General features: G+C 33.0%; 1 long non-coding RNA gene across 4 annotated transcripts; it reads right to left on the bottom strand.

Annotated features, from left to right (window-relative positions):
* Positions 1-6,649: 6,649 nt before the first annotated feature.
* LOC141717352 (uncharacterized) lies at positions 6,650-10,867 on the bottom strand. 4 transcript variants are annotated; one of them, XR_012573595.1, is made up of 6 exons: positions 10,343-10,867; positions 8,771-8,833; positions 8,561-8,669; positions 7,640-8,197; positions 7,257-7,465; positions 6,650-7,123 (listed from the first exon to the last, which is right to left on the bottom strand). It is a non-coding gene; the product is annotated as an uncharacterized LOC141717352 (long non-coding RNA). The 4 variants fall into 4 exon arrangements; XR_012573597.1 differs by having other exon boundaries at positions 7,257-7,370; positions 8,085-8,197; XR_012573594.1 differs by having other exon boundaries at positions 7,257-8,197.
* Between the last annotated feature and the right edge of the window lie 536 nt (positions 10,868-11,403).

Raw genomic sequence — 11,403 nt, 5'->3', positions numbered from 1 at the left:
TGACAACTCTGGCTTTTGGCGAAAGATTTGGAATCTAAAAATCCCATTGAAGGTAAAACACTTTTTGTGGAGAGCTTTGACAGGGTGTTTGCCTACGAAAGAGCAGTTGTTGAGTCGAAAAGTGGCTGTCATAGAACAATGTCCAGTTTGTAATTTGGAATCGGAAACTGTTGGTCACATTTTAACAACCTGTCCGTTTGCTAAACTGTGTTGGAATAAGTTGGGGTGCCAGATTGATACGCACATGGATCAAAGCTTTCAGGAATGGTTGAGTAGTGCAGCCCAGAAGTATAAGGGAGGGGAGTTTTTGAGAATCTGTATGGTTTGTTGGGCTATCTGGAAAAACCGAAATAGCATGGTTTGGAATCAGAAAGGTGCAGAGTTTGTAGAGGTGGTAGATTCAGCTACCCAGTTTCTTGATCACTGGAATAATGCACAAGATAGGTCGTATGACTCCTCCTTTGGGTTTATGACCCTAGATGACGGGGATGTGCATTGGAAACCACCACATGAAGGAACGATCAAGGTGAATACAGACGCCGCATTGTTTGAGGAATCCAACTGTTATGCTTACGCATTAGTAGCTCGTAACCATGAGGGAAAGCTAGTAGAGGCTGTTTCGAGTTGCAGACAAGGTCGACTGGATCCAGAGCTTGCAGAGGCAATCGGGATAAGGGAAGCTCTCAGCTGGATTAAAGCTAAAGCTTGGCCAAGCGTAGTACTGGAAACCGATTGCCTGACAGCAGCACAGGCTATTCGCTGCTCTTCGATCAACCTTTCCTACCTGGGAAGAGTGATAGATGAGTGCAAGCGACTTCTTTCTGAACTAGTTAACCGTAAAGTGGTTCTAAAATTTGTTAAACGTTCCGCGAACAATGTGGCTCACTTCATAGCGAGACATAGTAGTTCATTAGCTGATCGTGTGTGGAGAGGGGATGATGTCCCTCCCGATTTTATTCATGTACTGTTTAATGATTTGAGTGTTGAATGAAAAGTTCTATTCCCTTGGCAAAAAAAAAAAAAAAATAGAACATTTGAAAAAGTATAATATACTCCACTTATTTTTAAAAAAAATTCCAATATTTTATTTCTATCACAAAAAAAGGTTCATATGCCAAAGGAACGGAAGAGCAGTACAATAATTTTAGAGGTACAGAAGAGGCTTACAGCAATTGTGCCACAAATAAACAAGGAGCCCATGCTATAAACAACCCAAAATGTTGGTCCGTTGAGGGTTTATTTAACTTTTATTTCTAATCCATGAGTTTCTTGTTGTTTTGCAATCAACAAGGACAATTTATGACCAGTTTTTCTGTTGTTTATTATGCTTTTTTTTCTTGTGATGTATACATAAACGTCCGGAAAACAAAATGTAAGACCCCCACATATATTTATATTTTTTAATATTCAAATATTAAATAATATATTATATATATCTTATTAATTAGAAAGTAGTTTTTAAATAAATAAAAAAAAAAGAAAAGAAAAAGAAAGAGGCGTTGGAATATATAAAAAAGAATAGGGTTTGGAAGACTTACGTTATTATTTTGGTCAGGGACGAGGAAGGTAGAGAGAGAAGGAGAAGGAGAGGGAGGAGCATGATAATCTATTTGAAGCTAAGGTAAAGATTAAATTACGTATATGCAATCGTATTTCGTTTAGGATATAAATTTTATAGGTTTTGATACTTTTTATTCTAAACCAGGGTTTAGTAGGATTGGGGGCATCTGAATTTCATGAGTATCCATCATATTTTCTGAATTCTAAGGTACGGATATCTTCGTTATACTATCAATCTTAGTGTATTTAATCGGATTCTTGTGTCTCAGTTCTAGTAATCTGAATTCTTGTGAAATTCGTAATTAATTCTCTGTTTATTGGATTGTTGTGATTCTTGACTTGTCGGAAAGCTAATTTGATTATCTTTGTTTTTTGTTCTTTGAGTTTTCTGAAATTATGCTTGTAAGTATCTTAAAATCTGCGTTTTCTATAATCTGGTGGGTTAAATTCTGCTTGTACGTCCTAACTTCCTAAATTCATAGTAAATTGATATTTTATGCAAATTTTATGGGTAATATCATTCCTGAAAGGTATTTTCGAGTTCTACATTTTATCTTCATATTTCGCTGCTAAATATGTAGTTTCGATGTCGTAAATAGTTAATTACTAAAATATTCAGGGGCATATTCTGTTCAGCAGTCCGCAAATATCTATCCTTTGAATTCGTTACTTGGTCAGTTTTAACGAGGCTTACCATTCTGGAAAGCTCTCATAATTTCCTACATTTTTCGTGTTTTGTACTTTTCCAGATAAGATCATCTTCATAGAGTAAATTAATATTCTTCAGAATTGGTCATGTTTGATTTAAGCACCGATGTTCTATTTTGTAAGACATTTTGGTTGGTGATGGTTAAGAAATATATTTTTGGTTGTACGGTGGTATGATATGATTTGGGAGATATTATAAGATATCCGTCACGAGTGGATAATCTCGTGTTTGGCACCTCCTATATGGTGTATTTAAATTGTATAGGCGTGTCGCCAGAGTAGTGGGACACGTATAGAGTCATGACTAGTCTGTATGTGTGTGTTTGGTCATTTTGGGTAGCATGTGCTTTATGCTATGCAAGTCCCTGTAAGATTTTGGTTAGCATTTGCTTTGTGCTATGCAAGCCCCTGTAAGATTTGATGACTACATATTCTGGATAACCGAAAATGTAGGACATCCTCTAAGTGTAAGATTGTGTCCCAAGTTAGTAAGTAAGTTTGGAATTTCATTAAATTTATTTTGAATATTATTTATAACGGGAAGAGTATGTGTATAGCATGGATATTTTGATGGGAAATCATGTATATTTATTTTGTGATTTTGGTATTCATGACATTTTATCACATTCATATTTTGTTAGCACTTTTTATTTGATTATCAGTTTATTTTAATATATATCATCATGTATAACTTTTGTAAACCTTGACATTGTGGTTATCCGTATATGAACTTTTCGCTCACTGCCGGTTTTGTTTCCTTATTTCCCGACAGGTAATCTTAACTAGGTGGGCTACTTTATGGGATGAGCGCGAGTGCGGATCTAGAGGAGCTCATTTATTTTATTTTTTTTGTATTTTATTAGAATGTTATTCAGACTTTATAAGTGTGGTTTTAATTTTGAGATGAACAATTTAAGTATATTTTGTTTCATGATTTGTAAGTTGGAGCATTGGATTGGTATCACTTTGGTGAGATTTATTTTGGAGAACTATATTTAAGTGAACTTGAATTTATCTATTATTTTGAGAAAACTATTGATGTTGGGATGTTAAACAAAATGAAAATACAAAGTTCAGATTCTTAAGTCCAAGAACTCAATTTTTAGGGTAAACTAGTCAAAATTAATTTTCGTAACCTACATACTCATTATTGTATGTTTTATAGAGGTAACTATTTCATATAAGTCATGGAGTTCATGCAAATAATATATTGCGTAAAATATTATAAATTATATTATTTTACAAATCATATTTTGCAAATATATTTATTTTAATGATAATGTTACAAATCTCATTAATTTTATAACTATAATATTGCAAAATATATTGTTCTACATAACATATTTAGTTTGCGGAATATTTATATTCACATTGCTCAATATAATATGTATTGCAGTATTCTAATTATAAAATATATTGGATTTGTAAAATTTTATTAAAATAGTGATGCTTGTAAAATATGCTTCGCAATGTGTTTCATTATTTTAATTGAAGAACAAATATATATTGTTGGATTCCATTAAAATGGTGGACTCCATAAACTTAACTTTGTTTTATCCAGAGACAACCAAACCTAAGTTTTTTTCATGGGTTAAATGACATTTAGGTCACTCAACTCATTACTAACTTTAAGTTGGGTCATCCAATTCAAAAAAATTCAGTCAACTCACATATCTCTTTAAAAATTGTACATAGCTCACTTGCTATTAATGACGTTAAAAATTGGATGAAAAAATGACTCAACGATCTGAAATGATTGTTTAAGTCCGGAGTGGCATGTGAACCTCATCTAAACCTTGTACTCTCCCATCCCCTTGTAATCTCCTATCCCCTTTTATGCAATCTCTCTGTTAAAATTCTATAGCAAGCTCCTACCATCTTCTATGTGTAGTATAAAGAGCAGCAATTCTTCCATTAGAAATCCGTTCGGCGGTAGTAATAACTCCTTCATGGGCGGTAAATATTACAATTCTGGTTTTGAATATCGCTTTTATGGTATCAAATACAGGTACGATCTTGTGGCTTCCTGGCAAGAAACTTGGAAAGAAGAGACATTGGACTCGGGAAAAACGTTTTTCGATTTTAGTCAATACAAGAAAATATTTTTTGTATTATTTTCGTATTTAATTCTTAAATGTATTTAGCTAACTTGACTCATATTTGCTAGGAGTCAAGAAAAAAATGTATTTTTTTATGGGTGGATCCTCCATACACCAAAATAGTAATTGAGAGTCAAAGAAAATAAGGAATCAAACTCACCAACAGGACCACTAAATAAATTATTCAAGTTATCAATACTGATATTTTCGAAATCAATACGCTTATAAACTTTCTACACATTATTTTTGTACGATTAAAAAGGAACATGAACAAAATGACCTCGATAGTATAATTTGACTGTATACAAATTATCCCAGCTAAATGTAAATGAGTAATTAAAGAACCCCAATTTTGTCACATAAAGAGCATTATAAGAAAAAGGACAAAAAACAGAACTTACAATCCTAATTGAAGAGAAAATTCACAGTAAAATATGATTAAACTTGTTTCTTCACCGGTGGTCGGATTTTCATCTTCACCGAAAATCTCATCCACTTCATTATCTTCTCCAGTGTTATCATCTTCAATCACAATTTCGTCTCCATTATTTAATTCTTGAATTATACGAATTTTAACGCCTGATCGAGTTCGAACCATCTCCAAATTTAAGGTTTACAGTGTAATTGATTGCAGTGTGTGTTATAATTAGGGGTTTTATTATCAGGGAGTGGTTTTGGGATTGTGGGTTATAAGTGGTGGGTTATAGGGATGGCAATCGGGTCGGTCGAAACGGGTTTAGCAAAAACCAAACCCGAACCCGATTATTTTTGCCAAACCCGAACCCGAACCCGAACCCGGAAAAACCCGAACCACTAAACCCGAACCCGAACCCATCGGGTTCGGTTCGGGTTCGGTTCGGATTCGGGTTTGTAGATCACTATCAAATTGCGCCTTAATTTGCACAAACTCTAGTAAAAAATTACTAGGATCTGGTTTGAGCAAATTGCTCATAAATATGACGATATTGAAATTTTTGGGAATGAATTAAAGATTTTGAGAAGACAATGGATAATATACCTTTATAAATAAAATTGTTGGTGAAATAATGCAACAATCTTGACCTTTAGTATATTTGTAGTGAAAATGCTGCTAAAAACATATTTAAACAACTATAATGCAATAGTTTGTAAAAAGTATAATTTTTTAGTACTAATATTAGTAATATATTATATTATATTTTATATTATTACTTATAAAATATAAAATATTATTTATATATTAACACCGGTTTCGGATCGGGTTCGGGTTCGGGTCGGAACGGAACGGGGTTCGGGTTTTCGGTTCGGGTTCGAAACGGTATGCCGTAAAACCAAACCCGACCCGAAAATGATTCGCGTTTAAAACTCAAACCCGAACCCGAATCCAAACCCGAAATATTCGGGTTCGGTAAAACCCGATCGGATCGGTACGGATCGGATATCCATCGGTTCGGTACAAATTGCCATCCCTAGTGGGTTATAATAGGGTCGGGTTTTTAACTGAGTTGTGTTTCTTAACTGAGAGGATTATTTTATTGATGTGGCATGTGATTTGGCACTGATTTGGTAGACGGACTTCCGTTTATTGTCAACTCGATTTAACGTTTGTGAAATTTTCAATGTCTGTAATGACTAAAATGAATATTTTCTTTTAGTATATGACTTCGTTGAAAGTTTTTTGAGTTGGATGACACGACTGAAAAATTAGTAGTGAGTTGAATGAGTTAAATGTCATTTAACCCCTTTTTCCATTAAAATTTAATAAATTGTTAGAATTGTGATTCAAAATAGTCATATTTACGATGGTTTATATATAACAAACCATCGTAAATATGACTATTTTGAATCACAATTCTAATCGAAATAACTCACTATAATAGTTGATCGTAATTACGTACAAAACCATCCATACACAATTTGTTTGTAATAGCTGAAATTTTACTCGACAACTAACTAAAGATGTCATTGGATATAAAATTACAATAAAACTAGGTGAAAAAACCGCGCTTCGCGCGGTTCTAAAATTATGTTTTCAAAAATTTAAATGGTATCAAATAAAGTATTGCGATTTATTTTGTCATAATTTTTTTTATTATAATATTATTAAAATATCAGGAAAAAAATATTAAGTGATAACAATGAATAAGATGAAACATCTCCAACCTTGGGATGTATTATATCAGAAGTCCGAGCATTTTGAAAGGATTGTTTTTAGATGGATTGATCAAAATACATGTGAAATTAAAAAAAATAAAAAACACTTTAAGGATCCGTTTCCATCAAGACATGATGATACAAAAAACTAAGGTCCTATAGAACATCAGTTTTATATTTCTCTACATACAAAATTATGCAAATCATACATCTAAGGAGAAACACTGCACTCTAATGGGGACACCCAAAATATGAGTGTGCAAAGACATTTATAAATGGCAAAGCCAAATTTAATCACTCTGAAAACCAGACAAAAAATCAGTAGCCTATATAACTAAAATTCCTCTATAAAGATTATCATCACAAATTCAGCAAGATACCTATATCACTTGTTTGTCCACGAGCGCGTCTGGTTGTTTCTCCCCACCCAGCTAAACTTCCATCCTCTACTCCCAACTAAATCCTGTTAAGTTCTGCATCATTGGTTTGTAGACCGGATCACCATTTCCGGTATCGAAACTTCTTGCTATTCCTCCATTCCATTAATGGCAAGTAGCTCTCATCAGTCCACCAAATGTGTGAAGATTTTATGTGACCTCGTGCCTTGACAAAGATATAATAGGCTACATCTTCCAAGTTGAGGATGATTAGTTGCAATGAATCTATAATTGTATAGTAGTTTTGGGTGCACGTAAAATTATTTCCAAAGAGTTGCACCGAATGAATACATCATATAGTGCTGATTAAATGTTATACCAGCTTATATTTTGCAGCTCTGTCGCGGTGCAGAGAGGTGGTCAAGCCATTGGTCACCTAGTTTTCATTATTGGTTTACCTGGGCAGTATATGCAAAACCATCTTTTTTCTCGCCTACAAAACCACCGGTATGCCCATATATGGTTAAATTTACAAGAAATCTACAGCTTATTAGGTGAATAAGGTATGGGGATCCATATAACTTAAATCTGCATACAAATATAACAACAAAAATATTCGAATTAATAATAAACAATATGATCAAACACAATAAATTACAATTTACAAAAAAAATCAATATATTGATCGTCAAATTAGGAGGCTCAAATTTTTAATATATTGATTGTCAAATTAGAAAGCATATTATAATATTCATGACTTACATATTAATTTATGAAAGATTATCCATAAGAGTTGCTACTATACACTCCATATCCGCAAAGTTTAAAGAAAATAAAATAATATAACAACAAATTGATGGTATACAGTTAGTAAAATGCTACAATACACTCACTATATCCGCAAATTTCAAAGAAATTTAAATAAATTAATAACAAATTGATAGTATACTGTTAGTAAAATGCTACAATACGCTCACCATTTCCGCAAATTTCAAGAAATTAAAATAATGTACCAGTCAACAACAAATTTGGCTGCCTAATATTTGCAGGAAGCAATTCTCAACAGGGGATAAGATATAAAACATTCATCTTCTTAAGACACTGCATATCATCACAGGATCGTCTGAGAAATATTTCCCCTTGCAAACATATAAAATACAGTAAACGATAGAATACTTCACTGTTCAAACAAAAAGAAAACTCAGACCTTGTCATAAAGACGCTGAGCAAGCTCCCACAACAAAGAAGTATACATTTTACTTGTCGTATCTACAATTTTCATTCATCCAACATGTCTGATAAATTCAAACCGAAGTATACCTGGAAAAGATTCAACTGTATAAGCAATAATAAATTCAATATGAAGGCAATGTATCGCAGTAAGATACATTGGTTTACAGACCATGAATAACTTTCAATTCTAAAGATGAAAGTCTACCTAATTTGTCTTTTAGAGCTTTAGTTCTTGCTGGCTTTGCAGGTTTAATGATCTTACCAATAAGAACTAATAGGATTGAAATATCACTTGCGACAAAGTACACACTTTTGTATGCACTTAGTGTTTCATTTAAAATTAACACCCCTGATCAATCAAGTAAACAGTTTCTTAAATTTCCTTAATCTTATAAATAGATCAATTCCTAAAATCCACTTCTCTTCTTTATAAAAAGACGTAAAACTTACTAAAAAACCGACACAGGCATAGTTCAGAACCAGAATTGTGTAAGCAAAGTTCATGACGAAAAGAATCTTCTGAAGTATAGCCATTTTCGGAGTAATCATTTGCTACCATCTGTAAATGATTGTTCATAAACATGTAAAGTTAAAATTAAGACTAACACAGAAATGTCCAATTAATATAACATTGAAGAATCTGAGATGCCTGTTTGTTACCTCTTGAACCAACTATAAGTAGAATTGAATGAATGAAGAATATAAGTATCCAGGATACAAACCCTGTCATACAAACAAACCACCCAAATTAATCAAACTGAAGAAGCAACAATTCTACACCAGATATGATGCATATGTACAAACACACATCATGCACACACCCAAAAAATAAAAAAGAATTCATGACTTTGAGCATTGTAAGGCTCTTAATAATTCTCGTCCCTAATTAAGATAACATGTTACCTTGTCAGACTGTAGCGTGACAGAGCGACACCTATTATTAGTGAAATATTAACTCCATTCTGAGAATTAAAAGGCCATCAAAGACAATGAGAATGATCCTACTACTACATTGACGGGTACGATTTGATGGCATTACAAGTAGAAAAAATTAAGAACCTTCAATTAAAAAATGCATAGATCCTCTTCCCTAATTGTTTCTTCTCTTTAATTTCCCATTTTTAGTCATTAATTTTTTAAAAATGTTAACATGGCACTCCAATAGAAATTACTTTTGGCAGTTACAATAATAATTTTAGCAAGACTTAAACAAAAATAGTAATAATATATGCAAGCCTCAGACTAATAACGACTAATAACGAAATTAGCACCGAGTAGAACAAAAACGGGAGATACACATCGTAAGAGTAAAGACAGAGAACTCTTTCCTAAGACTTACATGCCAAACAGCAGTGACAGTTTGTGTAGCCAGCAAGTGGAATAAACTTGGTTTCTTTCCTTTTTGGAGGAGTCTCCCATAGACATCTCGAGGGAAAAAACATCATCTTAAATGTATTTCTTTAACAGTTAATTACCGTCTATAATGACTTTAGTCTGTTTGTGTAAGAGTGAAATTTTTTGAGATAGTTTGTCAACTTGCCTTGCTTATAGTTAGGAGGATGGGGTAAACAACGCTTACAATTTACAAAACATAGATTAAGTAAGAGAGGTTAACAGTGACGCAACCAAGTGTTGACTTGTATATTCCATGTAATTGGCACCTCAACTGCACTCTTTGCCAACTTAGCACCCAAGATGTCAATAATTTTTGCCCGGTCCCATAGTGGTTTTTGCTTTTACTTAACAAATCTCTCACAACCCCTGATAACACCATAACACCTGCTTTATATGCCCTGCTTATAATTTTTGTGTAAAAACCAATACAAAACTCTAACCTGGTCATTAACTAAGAATTTTGATTCAAGATCCTAATATACAAATCCTTAAAGAACCTATCGATAGTTCCCCCCTTATTCCAAACCTCCTCCACCCCCAAAAAATTCCAATCTCACTAACAAAATCAATTGTTGAAAAATCTCCAATCACAAGCACTCATATTTTAGCCCATAGTCATAAATCAACACACCACAAAGTTCGATTTTTTCTTATCCCAAATTATCCTAAATTGCAAGTAATTGGCAACAAACATACAACAGATGAAGCATATAACAACATAGTTACTAAAATAAAGCATAAAAACACATACCCAGATGACATTTAAGCAAAAAATCCAATCTTTAACACAGATTGATATGTGATAAAAAATCACAAATCAAAAAATTAAAAAATTACCAGAGCGTGAAATCCATAGGAGACGCAATTTGGTACTTTCCTATTGATTTTTGTAGTTTGTAGTAGATTTATAGCAATCACTTCATACTATTTGGCATGGGAAGGCAAGAAGACCGTAAGCGATGATGATTAAATTCGATTTGGTTGGTGAATGAATTGCCTCTTGGTATTTCTGCTAATAATCATGATGATAATGATAAGCGTTTCACAACTTAATATCGCAAGAATTGAGAATAAATCAGTGAGGGCTTGAGAAAATGAGAAGGAAGTTTGATGCCATCTCAAGGCTGCCACGTAGACACTCGAGATTCTCCTTTATATAGATATATAGATTGCAAATATAATAGGTAGGGGTAGTGTTACCGGAACTTTATGACGTCTAGCTGGCTTTTCAAACAAATACACAATAACCTAGCAGTTGAATCAAACCAAAACATACTGTATTATACCATTATTTTATATAAGTTTTCTCCAATATTCTATTGGAACAAATTAGCAAGAATGCATATATATTTTGGTTAGAACAGCAAAAAAGACGGTTTAAACAACCAAAATCTTATAAGTTCACACCACAGTATTTGTGTGTCTTTGCATTACTAGAATTTCCTTAGCCACTTATATGATTCAGAGTTCATCACAAGTTCGTGCATAACTGAACCTTTTCACGAAGTAGAAAAACACTATTATTAAAAGATAGTAGTACGGCAAAAATTACTTCATGTGATCATACATACTTCACTCTCCCTTTACTAATGTAATTGGATGTTGTTTTAATGATTCCAATTTTCACACTACTATTGTTGAGCAGGCTGCACATCCACAGCCTACGAGTGCGAATGTACTTGGAGATGAATGGGGGATAATGCACCATATTTTAGAGGTGTGATTGTGAATACTGTAAAATGTAGGGAAAGCAAATTATATAGTAAGTTTCAGCATTTATCTCCACCAAGATCCATTGTATTAAAACTGCTTCAAATCCAAACCAATATATATTTGAGTTTTTCTAGTGATAAATACAAAGTTTCATGAGTATTTTTATATTTTTGTTTGTAAAATTA

Source organism: Apium graveolens, chromosome 4 (assembly GCF_009905375.1).
Source record: "Apium graveolens cultivar Ventura chromosome 4, ASM990537v1, whole genome shotgun sequence".
NCBI classification, from domain to species: Eukaryota; Viridiplantae; Streptophyta; class Magnoliopsida; order Apiales; family Apiaceae; genus Apium; species Apium graveolens.
Note: the sequence above shows the minus strand (reverse complement) of the source record. Positions and strands in the feature narration are given on the sequence as shown.